The sequence below is a fragment of the Lissotriton vulgaris genome, chromosome 3_1 (genome assembly GCF_964263255.1).
Source record: "Lissotriton vulgaris chromosome 3_1, aLisVul1.2, whole genome shotgun sequence".
Lineage (NCBI taxonomy): Eukaryota > Metazoa > Chordata > Amphibia > Caudata > Salamandridae > Lissotriton > Lissotriton vulgaris.
In genome coordinates this window covers 504,999,857-505,013,650 of record NC_141689.1, presented here as the reverse complement: position 1 = coordinate 505,013,650, position 13,794 = coordinate 504,999,857, and the positions used below count along the sequence as shown (strand labels likewise).

Genomic DNA, 13,794 nt, shown 5'->3' with positions numbered 1-13,794 from the left:
CCTTGCCTGGGAGTTGTTCCGCCATGAGGAAGATGTTCCTCTGAATGGCCCACTTCCACATGGTCTGAGCCAGATGAGACAACTGTGGAGAGTGTATTCCTCCCTGTTTCTGAATGTAGTACATGGCTGTCATGTTGTCTGTCCGGATCAACACGACCTTGTTGCACAGATGTACCTTGAATGCCTTCATCGCCATGAAGATAGCCATCAGCTCTAGAAGGTTGATGTGCATCTTCTTTTGCTGCGTTGTCCATAGTCCCTGCACAGTGTAGTGGAGTACATGAGCTCCCCAACCCTGGAGAGATGCGTTCGTCGTCAGAATGATCTGTGGCACAGGCTCCTGGAACGGTCGTCCCTTGCAAAGGTTTTGTGGATTCCACCAATGCAGAGAGTTGTATGCACGACCGGTTACCAACACTAGGTCTTTCAACTGTCCGTGAGCCTGATTCCACTGACGTGCTAAGCACTCCTGAAGCGGACGCATATGTAGTCTCGCGTGCGGGACTATGAAGATGCAGGAGGCCATTATGCCTATCAACTGCATGAACACTCGTGCCTGAAGCGAGTGTTGAGGTCTGAATTTCTGTATCAGCGATTGAATGCTGCTGATCCTCACTGAATTTGGCTGTGCTTTGGCTGCCAGAGTGTCTATTGTTGCGCCCAGATACTGCCGTATATGGGCGGGTTGAAGGTGGGACTTCGGATAATTCAGTGAGAATCCCAGATCGTGAAGAAGGTGAATGGTGTGGGACATGTGGGCGGCACATTGCTGGGCCGACTTTGCCTGGATAAGCCAGTCGTCCAGATAAGGGTAGACGTGAATGTTCCGTCTCCGTAGGTGTGCAGCCACTGTCGCCAGGCACTTTGTAAACACCCTGGGCGCCGTCGTTACTCCGAAAGGGAGGACCTTGAATTGGTAATGCTGATTTTGAATAGTGAATCTGAGGTATTTTCTGTGTGACGGGTGTAGCGGAATATGAAAGTATGCATCCTTCAGATCTAATGTTGCGAGGAAATCTCCCTGACTGAGCAACGGTAGAACCTGCTGCAATGTTAGCATGTGAAAGTGTTCTGATAGAATGTACTGATTGAGGGGTCCGAGGTCCAGTATGGGTCTGAGGGACCCGTCCTTTTTTGGGATCAAGAAGTACAGTGAGTACACTCCTGTGCCTCTTTCTTCCACAGGAACGAGCTCGATTGCACCTTTTTGCAGCATGACGAGTACCTCCTGCTGCAATAAGTGCAAATGCTCTGTGGACATAGGACGGTGTCTTGGGGGTACGTTGGGTGGAGTGGATGTTAACTCCAGACAATAACCGTACTGGATAATCTTTGTGACCCACCTGTCTGTGGTGATGGACTTCCAGACCGGCAGGAACTGTTGGAGTCTCCCCCCGACCGGAGTTGTATGGTCGGGGGCAGTGACAAGGCGTCACTGTTTATTAGTGGCGGAGGATCTGGAGCTGTTGTTTCCACGACCTCTGCCCTTGGCGCTGTTTCCACAATAGCCACCTCTACTTTGTTTGGTGTATGTGGTTTGCGCGCCACCTGTATTGTACTGTGTTTGCTGGGGCCTCTGGAAACACTTCTATTGTTAGAGCGACGAAAAGAACCACCCCTGAACTGCTGCGACTGGAGAGCCCCCATAGACTTTGCAGTCTCAGTGTCCTTCTTGATTTTCTCCAAGGTGGTGTCCACCTCGGGGCCAAATAAATGATCAGGGTTTACTGGCTGATTTAGAATGGTTGTCTGTATCTCTGGCTTGAACCAGGAGATTCTGAGCCAGGCATGTCGCCTCAACATGACACTTGTGTTAACGGCTCTGGCCGCGGTGTCTGCTGCGTAGAGTGCACACTTGATAGAAGCATTTGATATGAGCTTCCCTTCCTGTATGGGCATCTCTGCTGCCTCCTTATATTCATCTGGCAGGTGTTGTAACAGGGTCTCCAGTGTGTCATAATGAGCCTGTCATACCTGGCTAAGAGTGCCTGAATGTTTGAAATGCACCAGATATTGGCTGCTTGAGCTGCCACCCTTTTCCCCGATGCCTCTAGCACCTTAGATTCTTTATCAGGGGGAGGAGCATCACCCGTTGTTTGGGAGTTAGCTCTCTTCCGGGCATTAGAAACAACTAGAGAGTCCAACGGCAACTGCCCCTTAATGTAGGTAGGGTCCCCAGGCGCCGGTTTGTACTTTTTTCAATTCTGGGGTTAATCACCCTGGCCCTTGTAGGCTCCTTAAATATCTCCCCAGCATGTTTCAAGACACCCTTCAGCATAGGCAGAGTCTTGACAGTCCTCTCTGAGGTGGAAAAGGTGTCAAACAAAAAATCCACTTCAATAGGGTCAGCATGAAGCTGGACATCATGATTTTTGGCTGCCCTTTCAATAAGTGCATTAAACGCCGCTGAATCCTTAGTAGGCGATGTCTTTACAGCATACACATGAGTGTCTGGGGCAGTGTGTGGATCCCCTGGGTCAGCAGCATCAGCCCAGGGTTCATTATGATCTTCTGGATCAGTGTCCACAGGGTAGTTGTACTCCTCATCGTCACCTTCTCCTGTTTCCACATCTGAATAAGTGGGAGAGACATCTTGGCCACGTGGAGAGATAGGTTCTACAAGAACTGGAGTTGTAGTAGAATCCTTCTTCTTTTTCAATGGGATTCTATACGACTCCATAGGTTGTTCCGGGGCGATCTTTCGTTTATAAATAGAAAGTCTGCCTGTGTCGGCATCGATGAATTGTTCCTGTTGCTCTTCAAGCGAGGGTTGTCGATGCTTTGTGGCCAGTACCACAGTTGTGGGCTTTGGCTCCGTTGACACCTTCTTGGGCGCTTCGACTGCCATCTTAGGGACGAAGGCCTTCGGTACCACTTTCGGCGGCAGCGCAAAGTGGATGGGCGTCGACGACTTTTGAGGTTTACCGGCAGGCTTTGGAGGTGGAGTATCCTTTGGTCCGACAGCCGAAGCCTTCTCCTTAATGCGCTTCAGCGATCCGCTACCTGCTTCGAGAAGGAAGCGGACGGCTGCGTTGATCCGACAGAATCCTTCGAGCCACCGCCAGGCGTGGACTCGAGGGCTGTACCACTTTTAGCCTTGTCCGGGCGAGGCGTAGGCTCGAGAACCTTCTGAGCTTTGAGTCCTTTGTCAGTGTTGACGGTCTTCGGCGCCAATTTTTTCGGGTCGACGCCCTTGACCGGTGCTTTCGGTGTGCCAGTCTTTGGCTCGATGCCCTTTAACGGCCTCTTCGGGTCGATAACATCTTTATGCTTCGTCAGTGCCGATAGTTCAGAGGACTTCGAGCCGACCAAAGCAATAAGCACTTTCGGTTTTGATTTCGCCTCTAGTGCTTTGGGTTGCGTAGACACCGAAGCTTTCGCTTTCGGTTTCGATTTGGCAACTTGCGGCTCTTTAGAAATGTCCGAAGCCGGGGCTGTAGAACCCAGTGGAAGTTCTTGGGTAAGGCCATGTGGCGATCCGTCAACCTGAGCCTTATGAAGTGTCTCGGCCCCAGTATCAGTTTGTGGGCCTAGCTCCTCGCTTGAGCCATCTTCCATGGCCCCAAAGGCCCCATCGTCGTCTCCTACCTCGTCGACGACGTCTTCAGCATCGAGTATCTCGACATCCGCGTCGTAGCTGGAGTCGATCTCCGATGCGGGATCAGACAGGTTCTCTCGAACCTCCCGCTCTGCTCCCTCATCATCCTCGGCATCGAAGATGTTCACCGGGTCAGGTGCCGTCTGCTGGGCTTCCTTGCGCGCTGCGCGTCGAAGTCTAATCGTCTTCTTGGATCGGAAACGGGAACAAGCCATACAGCTGGCTTCATCGTGATCGGGCGACAGGCACTTGTTGCACACCGGGTGGACGTCGATGTGAGGATATTTCGAGTTGCACACGGGACATCTCTTGAACGGGCTCCGTTCCATGATGGTTTGTCGATAAGGCCTCTGGCGTCGACCGGGCCTTCAGTGCCGAAAAGCCACGTGGCTCCTCTGGATGTCCGGCTCGGGAACTGAGCTGGAACAGAACTGGGCACCGATCGCAAGACAATACCGACAATAAACTAAAGGCCTTTTGGCCAAAAGAAAGTTTTATATCGATTCCGAACTTGAGCGAACTAATATGCATCCGAACCCAATGGCGGAAAAAAACAATCTGGGGATGGAGTCGATGCCCATGCGCAATGTAGTCCAGGGGAGGAGCCACCTATCTTGTGATACTTCGAAGACTCTTCCAGGACAACAATGTGCGATCATCCGGACCCAACACTAGGCGGCGATCTATGCACAGATATGAATTCAGCAGCCCACATGCCTCGAACGTACTGTTTTGGTGGGATGTCTGTAGGCCGCAGGAAAATATCCACCACTTCAGGAGGTAGAGAAAAAGTATTCAGGTGTACCTGCCCAATTTCCAGCCATGAATGTGCAGGTTCTGGAGACGGAGGTGCAATACCCTCTTCTGCGATTACGAGAGTTGGCCTACCCTGTGAACGAGATGGAGCAGAGGGCGCAGGGAAGGGTGTATCAGGCATGTATGCCATGCCCTTCTTGGCCAGTTCGGTGCAATTAAGATGACAGACTGTTAAGGAGAAACTTCTTCAGCACCAAAAGAATCAAGGGTATGAGAGATTGGGGGAAATGCGCAGTAAAGCAGAAAGTTCCACTTCAACTGGATACATCCCCAAAAGATCCCTGCAGTGGATATTGGAGGGAACAGAATGACTTGCATTGTAGTGAGTGGCAAATAGGTCCACCTGAGGTGGGCCTGAAACATCAAAGATACAGCAAACCACTACTAGGTGAATCATCCACTTGTGGTCGACGAAGTTGCCATCTGCTTGAACATTCAGACATCCAGCCACATGACTGACAATCAACCAGATTTGGTGCTCTTGTGCCAGGACCAGAGTCGCATTGCTTCTTAATAGAGAAGGTGCAACCCTACTCTCCCCTGCTTGATGATGTGCCACATTGCAGTTGCGTTGTTTGTCAAGATCTGGATGGACTGGATGTGAATGGATGGCAAGGAGGGCTTGATCATCAGCCAAAATGCCAACAACTCCAGCAGATGGATAAGCAATATCAGCTCCTCTGGGGACCAAGGACCTCTGATCTCCACGTTCTCCATATGTGCTCCCCACCCTAAAACGGAAGCATTCTGGTGGAAGATGCAATGCCGCCTTGCACCAGGTAGCCCTCCATTTTCCACCACATCAGGTCTGGCGCACTGTGCTTTGAGATAGTTACAGAATACAACAGATCTCTCCCATGTTGGGGCACTGCCTGTCAAAGCATCACTGGAAAGCACTCACAGTCGAACCACTGAGTGATGAGGAAAATGGAGGAAGCTAGCAGATCTAGCAGGCATAAGACCACCAGGACTGGAACCTGAGCTCTTTTCTGCAACAAGAGAATCATAACCTGAATATCGTTATCATCTGATGAGGGGGCTAAGTTCAATGTGGTGTCCAGTACTGCCACTATAAACAGGATGACAAAGAGCACAAGGTGAGATTTGAGCTTCTTGTTGAGAAATCCCAGATTGAACAGCAGAGATGCTGCCACTTCCGGGGGTGCAACACAATCTCCGGTGACTTGGCCTTGAGGTGCCAGTCCTCCAGGAGTGGATACACTGGGTTTCCTGAGTGTTTGAGAAGGGCAGCAAATACTGCTATCACCTTCATGAAGACACACGCAGCTGAAGTCAAACCCAATAGAAGGAATGTGAATTGGTAATGTATTGACCCTACTGTGAAGTGTAGAAACCGCTGAATTGGCATGCAAAAAATTCATGTTCTTTAGGTTGACAGGCATCACCCAGTCTTCCACTTTCAGGGTGAGCAAAACCTGCGCCACAATCAGCATCTTGAGCTTCTCCTTTCGCAGATATCAAGATCCTGTATTTCCAGTTTAGGATAGGCACACTGCCATAAAGAGCATTCACTGCTAGATAGAACAAACCTAATGTTGATGTATGCCCGGTATGCAAGTCTAGCAATTAATCTTTGGCTCACTTACTCTTTGTTTGTGCTGGATATGTTGTCCTGCGTCGTGTTTGGCTGTTCCCAATTTGCAAGCTTTTGGGTGCAAGAAGGGCTAGCGAAGCTGAAAGAATCCTGCGGTTTGACACTTCAGCAACAATTGTCAACGCCATGGCAAAATTCTTAGGGTGGTCATGGTCATTAAGGTCCAACTCCATACGCTTAGGAAAGGATAAATGATGAAGTGATTAATTACAGCCAATAGATTTTCCTTAGTAGATGCTAGATTGATTACCTATGAATAGGCCAGGATAAATATGTGAGAAATTGATTAACTATATCCAATAGTTATTATTGCAGAAGGTAGCTCGAATCAAGTGTTAAATTTGCCCAAAAATGTGATGTGAATTGTAAATACCCTAAATGTTTTATATTATGTCTTTTGTAATAAGATTTTACTAATTATTATGACGAGTGTACATATTTTATTTTCTAAAGGCTACCTTTGCATGCCCTTCCATCCAGTTTTTACGATTTACTATCGCAGATGTTTTACTTAACTAATTTTTACCTGAATTTTTGAAAATGCTTTTATGACTTAATCTGTCAAATCAAGCTGTTGCAATGGAACGGCATATGGCTGGGTCTAAACTGGAATGGCATGGAGAGCAAAAAAACAATAGATTTAGGCCCAGATCTCTGATCTTTGGCGCATTCTGTTCTTTTTGCCTTTGTCACCCTGAGTTGGCAGGGTACGCCCAGACGTGGGTCCCTTGCCCACTTTGGCACTGGATTCAAGCTAGCGTGGCTGATGAGGGGTGTTACCCCAAAACCGGTCCCATGATGCTTGCTTCCGGTCCAGGGAAGACCTCGCTTGGCAGGTCGGGCTGGACTGTACCCATGAGGCACAGGGTCAAGACTGATTTGCATACAGATGGGTCTCAACTGGGGTGGTGGAGTGAGCTTAAGAACGATGATGGATTCAACCCAGATCTGTGACTGGCTGTGTCTGAAAAGTTTCAGGGCTCGTACATGATCTCCTTGTGCTTGTGTACTGGACTGTTCCCATGGGGAACAGGGTCAAGACTAACTTGCATATGGCTGGTTCTAAACTGGAATGGCATGGGAAGCAAAAAAATAATGGATTTAGGCCCAATTCTGTGTATTGGGGTGAATGTATGATGTTGTTCAGAATTCTGTCCATCAACCGTTCTTTTGCATGTCCATTAATGGCAGCCTCAGACTTCTATAGGTTTAACTACACTTTTCCACAATGTTTACATTCATATAACTACTTCTCCTATAATCTCTTCCATTCATCTGTTGTTCCTGGGCAGCAATGCATCCGTTTGGACATTAGGCATTTTAAGAAGCAGCTTTTAGCACTTTTGAAACAGCTTGCTTTAATGGCGGTTTGGAACATTCTAGGATAGAGAATCAGGTTATTAAACTTGTGTTCTTCTACAAGATTTTTGAGTTATCAATGGGCCTTGCTGAAAATATATGAAAACATTGAACGAAAAACCTTAAAAAGTGGTACAGGATAATTTGTCAAAATGACGTCCGTGACAAATACGCAGACAACAATCGACAACCCAGTGAACATCTTCCCTCAAAGAACTCTAAACCTTTAGTTTTAATATGCCCCTGATGACAGTCTTTACCATACAAAGTAGGCAGTGGGAGGTTGACTAAACTAGCGGCAAATGAGTGGCGAGTCATGTCATTTCAAGCTTTCCATTTAAAGGAGACCGTATTCTGACATCAAAATTATTTTAGATGCAGCTCTGTATGGCAGGAGCCAATGGTTACAGGTCAAGCTACACCTTTTATCTAGTAACTTGCGGGAGAAGAAATTAAGAAGCTGGTACCGGAAATGGCCTCGGTTGGATGTTTCTGATCTCCGACAGTTATTTATCTGCTACACCTTTTATCTAGTAACTAATGCATGCTTATTTATTTGCTCCCTTCAGTAATAACACATATGAAACTAGTGCACAGTGCCAACAAATCCAAATCTACAGCAGGATGAAGCCAAAGATGTACGTGGTATCTTGCGGACGACAGTGCATTGTTTATTTATTTATTTATGACATTTTTAGAGCGCGAACAATGGCCCGTGGGAGTCTCGGCGCTAGGACGTCTGCAGAATTCAACCAAGGAGGGGAGAAGTGAGTCTACTGATTAAAAAGCCATGTAATAAGTTGTTTACGAAATGACCACAGTGAGTGGCTTGATTTAATCGAAGGAAGGCAGAGTATTCCAAAGTCTGGGGGCTGAGACAAGAAATCTTCTGTCTCCCCATGAGACAGATTTGCTGTGTGGGACCACCATATCATTCAGGCTGGAGGAGCGTAGGGTTCTGGACGGACAGTAAGGGATCAAATTTTGAGTAAAAAAAGCAGGTCCCATGTTATGCATGGCGTTAAACACTATACAGAGAACTTTAAATTTTATTCTGTTCCTTATGGGTAGCCAATGTAGTTCTCTGATAGTTGCAGAGGCGGAGTGAAATTTGAGGATTCTGCCCAGGAGCCTAGCTGCTGAGTTCTGGATTAATTGCATTTTGTTCAAAACTCCTTCTTGAGCATTCAAGAACAGGGCATTGCAATAATCCAGGGTCGACAATACCAGAGAGGTGACCAACGTTTTGCCAGCAGAATCTGGGAGAAAAGGAAGGATTTTCTTGATTAATCTCAGTTTATGAAAAGCGGCAGAAGTGATCTGGTTAGCATGAGGGAGAAAGGTAAGACGGTCGTCAAAAATGACTCCGAGATTCCTCACCTTGCTAACAGGCTCAGGGGGGAGGCCCAATGACGCGGGCCACCAACAAGAGGACCATTCCGGTGTCAGATGACCAAAAATGACTACTTCCGTCTTGTCGGAATTTAATTTTAGGCAATTGGAAGCCATCCAATTTCCAATTGCCAACATGCCTTGATTAAGGTCAACTGCTTTTTTGTGGCCATCCTTCTTAATGGCAAGAACCAACTGAGTGTCGTCCGCATAGGAGGTCAGGCTCATCCCGTGTGCGCGAATGGTGTTGGCAAGGTCCGACACATAAATGTTAAAAAGTGTCGGACTAAGGGATGAGCCTTGAGGAACTCCACATGGCAGCGACAAAGTGGGGGAATGGAACGAGCCCATTGTAACCATCTGAGTTCTATTGGCCAAAAAGGAAGCCAGCAGTTTCTTGGCGTTATGTTGGACACCAATTTTTTCGACACGGCCGATCAAGGTAACATGATCGACCGTGTCGAAAGCCGCCGACAGGTCAAGCAGTATTAGGACTGCAGTCCCCCCAGCATCCCGGATGGATCTAATATCATCCGCGGCTTTAATCAGAGCCGTCTCCGTCCCATGATATTGGCGAAAGCCAAACTGGGAATCGTCGAGAAGATGGTGTTCCTCTATAAAGGCCGACAGTTGTAAGTTCAAGGCCTTTTCGGCTATTTTTGCCAAGATTGCAAGATTGGCGATCGGTCGGTAGCTCTTTAAGTCCTCCATGTCAAGATGAGTTTTTTTTTAACAGGTCTGTTTTAAAGTGACTGGGCAAATACCTGAGGTGAACATAGAGTTCTCCAGTATTCAATCTTTCATAGATTCACATGCTTGTATCTTCCCCGTCGTCATGGTGGGAGTCTCCCGGTAAATAATAATCATAGCAGTAGAAGAAAAAACTGCCTGAGACCATAGAGTAGAGAAACCAGAGGGTAACCTCTCCTCCTCATTATGTGGCCCAAACTACAGCCAATCAGCAACCAGCCCCAGCCTACACCATTCCCAGCAGAGCCACCATACCTCCGATTTCTAACCGCCTTCGTGTGAGAAGGAGTCTCCCTGAGCTCTGCTCAGTTTTTTCTCTCTCTTCACTGAACTTTTGACCTTTGTCAGCTGGATTCAGGTACTGTTTTTTCTTGTTGGAATTACTTCAGTCACGATGTCTGAAAGCTCTAAGAAGAGTCTTTTCAGAGCTTGCAGATCCTGTGGCAAGGCCAGGCTTTTTTCTGAGGATCCTCACAAGGAATGCTTGTACTGCCTGTACCCCAAGCATATCCCTAAGGACTGCAAGTACTGCCAGAACTTCCCTCCCAAAACTCTGAGGGATAGGGAAGGGCGCCTCCTTATATGGCTTCAGAAAAGGAAGGTTCATGACTCCGAATCTGAAGGAGAAGCCATGGGACACTCCTCTAAGAAGTTAAGAGGGTCCTCTGAGGAAAAGGGAGATGTGAGGCATAAAGCAGGAAAATCTAAAGAAGGTGAACCTTCTACTTCACTCCCTCCAACTCCTCTCAAGCCTTCCTCAGAAAAGAGGGCTCCGTCGTTGCTTCCGTCAACGAGATCTGTCAAAAATCCAGTCAGATCGACGACGAGATCGTCGACGACGGCGGCGAAGACCGTTCCGTCGACGATGGCGGCGACGGCCGTTCCGTCGACGACCAGGACCAGTCCGTCGACGACGACGACAGTCTCGATGTCGACAGCTTCGTCGACGACGATGACAACGACGACTCCGTCGACGGTGAGAGTTAAGTCTTCGTCGACGGCAAGATCTTCGTCGACGAGCATCCCGTCGACGACCCCGTCGACGAGCATCCCGTCGACGACCCCGTCGACGGCCCCGTCGACGACCCCGTCGACGGCGGATAAATCATTGAAGATGTCTTCTCCAACAAAAATAACGTCAACTTACATTTCTGTTAAAAGGATTGCTCCGTCGACGGGGGGGTTGACGAGCAGAAAAGGAGAGTTTTCAACGCCAAAGATATCGCCTCTGCTACCTTCCACCATTCTAGATGGCCAGGAATCGGAGGAGGAAGGATCTTTTGGAGCGGCGTACAGTCCTTCACAGCTCCATATTAAGCATCAGGACACTGATGAGGAAGATCAACAGGAGGACTATGCCTTCACAGACCGGTCGGTCAGGGGCCAAATGCGATATGAGTCTTTCCACCAGGCCTATCACTATGATGATGATGAGGAGGAAGTGGATACGCCTGCACGAGATGAGTCAATGTCGGTACCAATCTCTTTAATATCCGACTTAAGGAGTATGATAGACAACTATTATCGTCGTTTTCCAGAAGATAATGCTACGGCGGCCTCTGAGAAAAGCTCTCAACCTGTTAAAGAGGCGCCTATAACTCAACCACCTCCCCCTCCTCGGAAGGAGGTTCAAAACGTAATTACAATTCGTGATGACCTGAATGAGTCGGATCATGAGGAGGAAGAAGGAGAAATTGCTCAGGACGAGGAAGTGGGAGACGAATGGAACCAATATATTGCTCCAACGTCTCCGGCGTCACCCTTGCCTCAATCAAGTTCTCCTCCAGCGGATATAGCCAGCTTTCATGACCTGATGGAGAAAGCGGCTACAAGGTTCAAGCTTTCTATGCCAGTAAAGGAAAACGATTGTTTCCTTTACGACTTTAAGGAGTCCTCCAGGAAGTCGGTAAGAGCTATTCCTATCATTGAGCATATCTGGGAGGAAGGACTCAAATTGATGAAGAATCCAGCTTCAGTCCCAGCGTCCATACCCAGGCTGGACAAGAAGTATCGCGCTGTAGAGAAGGCTCCAGCATGCCTTATCGGACACCCTCGTCCAGACTCGGTGGTGACTCAAGCAGCCCAGAAGCGCTCCAAGAACCCGATGGCCACATGTGTGGCGCCCCCAGATAAGGAGGGCAAGAAGATGGATGGCATAGGAAAACGCTTTGCGGTGATGGCAGCGGCTTCCATCAAAGCTACCAACGCAATGGCTCTGTTGAGTCGGTTCAATAGACAGATGTGGTCGGACATCGCGCCTTTCCTGTCGCACCTTCCGGAAGATAAGAAAGAGGAGGCAACTACCATTCTTCAAGATGGAGCCAGAGCAGCGTCGGAGTCCATAGATGTGGCAATGGACATATCATCTTTAGCTTTTCGCCAAATGGCCGGGGCGATAACCCTACGGAGGCAGGGATGGCTCAAGGCTACGTCTTTTCGGCCGGAAGTCCAGTCTAAGATATTGGATATGCCATTCGATGGAGAAAGTCTCTTTGGAAAACAGATTGATGAGGCGTTGCAGGGGATAAAAGCAGATACCGACACTGCTAGATCCTTGGGATCATTGCAACAGGGACGTTTTCAGTCCTTTCGAGGTCGAGGTTCCAGAGGACACTTTCAGCAACAACGTTCCTCTTACCAATCTAATCGGTACCAACCGTATAACCAGCAGGGCTACCGTCAGTACCCCTCCAACCAACAATATCGGTCCTCAAACACTTCCTTCCAGCAGCAGGGAAGGAGAAAGTCCGCAGCCAGGGGAAAGCAGGACTCCGGGCGCAGACAGTGATGTTCCGCAGGCGCCTCTATTGCCGCTTCAGATCAACCAGTTCCACTACCTCTCTCAGTTTCTCCCGTATTGGCAGTCCATAACATCGGACAGATGGGTATTGGACATTATTACACAGGGTCACACCCTGGAATTCTCGCAAAAACCTCCAAATCGTCCACCCCTTTGCAGAGTTCATCAACACCTAACGGCTCTCAAAGCAGAGGTCTTATCGCTCATTCTGAAAGGAGCAATAGAGGAGGTACCACCAAACCAGCGGGGAACAGGTTTTTATTCGCACTTTTTCCTTATAAGGAAAAAGCAGTCATCGAAATGGAGACAGGTGCTGGACCTCAGAGATCTGAACACATACATAAAAAAGATTTCTTTCCGTATGCTATCCTTGCAGGAAATTCTGCTACTGCTTCGCAAAGGAGACTACATGGTCTCTCTAGACCTGCTGGAAGCATACTTCCACATTCCGATTCACGAAAAGCACAAAAAATATCTTCGATTCATGGTGGAGGGGCGCCATTACCAGTTCAGAGTTTTACCTTTCGGACTGAAATCCGCCCCCAGAGTTTTCACGAAATGCATGGCCCCTATAGCGGCGCACTTAAGAAAACAAGGTCTACAGGTGTTCCCATACTTGGACGACTGGTTGATAAAAGGACCATCGTTCCAAGCAACGCGAAGATCTCTACAAATGAGCATGGATCTCTTCCAAAGTCTAGGTCTTCGGATAAACAAGGAAAAGTCATCCTTTGTCTCGACTTGCGTTCTACAGTTCTTGGGAGCAATCTTGAAAACACAAGAATTGAAAGCTTACCCTTCAGAGGAAAGGATAATAAAAATCTTAAATCTGACTGCATCCCTAGCAGCAAAAAAGTTCACTTCCATCAGGATATTCAAATCATTACTGGGAATGATGTCCTCTTGCATTCCGCTGATCCCCAACTGCCGGTTGCAAATGAGACCGTTACAGGAAGCACTGGACAAGCAGTGGGTCCAAGCCCAGGGTTCCTTCGACGACAAGCTGGTCATAACAAAGCAGATCAAGCGGGCAATGTCATGGTGGGGTATCAGGAGCAACCTAACAAAGGGCCTCACTTTCGAACCACAATCACCAAGCTACGTCATGACGTCAGACGCTTCATTGCGAGGTTGGGGGGCTCATCTGCAAGACCTAGAAATTCAGGGCCTTTGGTCTCCTCAAGAGGCGAAACGTCACATCAACCTATTGGAATTGGAAGCAGTCTTTCTGGGCCTCCAGGCTTTCCTTCCCAGGATCCAAGGCTCAGCGGTTTTGGTGCGGACAGACAGCACAACAACAATGTTTTACCTGCGCAAACAGGGTGGAACGAGATCAAAACCCTTGTCGATTCTGGCACAAAGAATCTGGAAATGGCTATTGTGTCAGAAAATATCGCTGCAAGTAGAACATGTTCCGGGAGTGGACAACACAAAAGCGGATCGGTTAAGCAGGTCATCCGACAT

General features: G+C 48.3%; 1 protein-coding gene across 1 annotated transcript in view; it reads right to left on the bottom strand.

Moving 5' to 3' along the window:
* Positions 1 to 13,794, bottom strand: part of TBCA (tubulin folding cofactor A) — a 358,316-nt gene that overhangs the window by 145,970 nt on the left and 198,552 nt on the right. The window lies entirely within an intron of this gene.